At 33.9% G+C, this 2,523-nt stretch overlaps 1 protein-coding gene across 1 annotated transcript in view; it reads left to right on the top strand.

Annotated features, from left to right (window-relative positions):
* The window catches only part of RNF149 (ring finger protein 149), a 31,101-nt gene that overhangs the window by 17,594 nt on the left and 10,984 nt on the right, over positions 1–2,523 (top strand). The gene's annotated exons all lie outside the window — the stretch shown is intronic.

Below are 2,523 nucleotides of genomic sequence, written 5' to 3' on the forward strand. Positions count from 1 at the left end.
GATTATTATTTTTTTGTTGAGTTCCTTGTAAATTCTAGGTATTAGTCCCCTGTCAGATGTATAGTCTGCAAATATTTTCTCCCATTCCCCGGTTGTCTGTTCACTCTGTTGATTATTTCTTTTGCTGTGCAGATGCTTTTGTAGTTAAGTCTCATTTGTCTATTTTTGTTTTTGTTGCCTGTGCTTTTGAGGTCTTAGTCATGAATTCTTTACCTAGACCAATATTCAGGAGCTGGATTTTCTTCAAGCATTTTTATAGTTTCAGGTCTTATATTCAAACCTTCAATCCATCTTTAGTTGATTTTTGTATATGGTGAAAGATAAGGGTCCTCAACCTACAATATTTTCAACTTGCAGTAGGCTTATCAGGACACAACCCCATGGTAAGTGGAGGAACATCTTTATGTAGATTTTTCTGGCAGTTTTACACCTTAAATTTGTACAGAAAAATGTTGTTTTCTTCAATCTGCATCTTATCCACTTCTGGAGACTAGTGTTTGTTTTCTAATTCTTTTCTTCCGGACTCATTCACAGTAATGTATAAACTTGCAAACCATTGTTAGAGACTTTAAAACTTATTTCATCATTCTTGCATATTATATGATAAATAGTGTAGTATTTACCTTCATTGCAGCGTATAATTTAAAATGTTGAAGTTAATTTTAATACAGATTTTGATAATAATATCTACATACAAAATCACATTTTTACTGCTTCCTTGTTTAACAAGTGGTGCACATGGCTAAATGTATTTTTAAATATAGTAATTACATAAGGACGGTGTAGCCGTGTTTCATAAAATGAATTTGCTCAAATCACAGCCACAGGTAGCCATTCATTGATAGTTCCTGAATCCCTGTCCCAGAATCCCAGGAAAGAGAATCTTGTTGGCTGGTCTTGAGTCAGATAACCACTCTGTCCCTGGCTGCTTTGGTTGAGGGTGGGGTGTGAATCATGTGTTACCTTGGGAAATAGGGAAGGCTGATACCACTAAAAAAGTCCATGGACCCATACGTAGATTCTTAGAAGTGGAAATTTTGTCACAAGACTGCTTCCTCCCCCCAAATTTTTGTTTCTTTGTATCTTTGTTAATTTGTTAGATGAAAAATAGTAACTTACTCTTTTGTAATTCTTTTATCACTAGTGAGGCAAATATTTTCAGATATTTAACGATTTGCATTTTCGTATTTGCAAGTTTAACTCTGTTCTTTAGCAGATGTAAATTGGTTTTTTTAATGATTCTAGAAAATAAGTAGCTTATTGTATATTCATTCTTTTTATATTGTGAATTTTATGTTTGAAAAATAATTTATTATAGCAGACAGTTGTATTTCTGTAGTCCTTAAAACATGAATACTTTATTTTAAAAAAAACCATGAACACTAGCTTCATAAATTACAAACACTGTTCATGTCTGATTAGGCAGACAATGAAATCTTTTGCCTTTTCAGCCAAATTCTTTAGATTATTTCTTCATAGTGGTAAGAAGTAAATACCAAGTACAATTATTTGTGTTTCAGTTTCAGGTTGTGCCAAAGTAGAATAGAATTTATCATTGTTTAGGCAAGATATAGTGAGTTTACCAAGCATATCCTATATATTAATACCGACAATAAATTCTTTCCTTTTCTTTTTACAGGGAATTGATGTTGATGCTGAAAATTGTGCAGTGTGTATTGAAAGTTTTAAAGTAAAGGATATTATCAGAATTCTGCCATGCAAGTATGTGTTTTTTTATCTACTAAGATGTTAAAAATTGCTTGACAAGTTCCAGGTTTCTGACAAAAGAGTTGCATGTTTTTTATGACATGAGATCTTGCTATCTTGTCACCTCTTCTTTTAGAAAAGAAGCTTGGACTTGAATATAGTCTTCAAGACTCTGTAAAATTGTTTTGTTTAGGAGACTCTTAAGTGACCATTAAGACTCATTAAAAATCTTTGTCATAGATCAGCTTTTAGTCTTATAAGCAAGGCTTCATTAGAATCCTAGGCATTTCATTATACATTTAGCAAGGCAAAAAGTAAGCTGTGTTGGGAGCAAGGAAATTGAAGGACTCAGGGGAGAGGGCCTGAAACAGCCAGGAGTGGGTGAGGAGGGCAGTGGTTTGCACCCTCAGTTTGGGTTCTTTCTGAGGTAGTATAAACTATGTATTCTTCCCTTTACTCTGGTTACACTAGGGGCTGTGCTTTAGCAACAGGAAGTTGCAGTTTTGTTTTGTTTTAGTAATGGGATACTTTGATAAGTTTTTGAAAGAATCGCTTTGTTGGCAGAAGGGTTTATTTTGTGTGCAGAAATTATCTTTAAGTCTGATCAAATTTAATTCTACTTCACACCTAGTAGAAGCAAGTCACAAGTTAATTTATAATTATATTTTGCTTTGTTTGCAGAGTACTTTAGTATATGTACAAGTACTTTATAGTAGATTAAGTTCTTTTTTTTTTTTGAGACAGAGTCTCACTGTGTTGCCCGGGCTAGAGTGCCGTGGCGTCATCCTAGCTCACAGCAACCTCAAACTCCTGGGC

Source organism: Propithecus coquereli, unplaced genomic scaffold, assembly GCF_000956105.1.
Source record: "Propithecus coquereli isolate 6110/MARCELLA unplaced genomic scaffold, Pcoq_1.0 Scaffold171, whole genome shotgun sequence".
NCBI classification, from domain to species: Eukaryota; Metazoa; Chordata; class Mammalia; order Primates; family Indriidae; genus Propithecus; species Propithecus coquereli.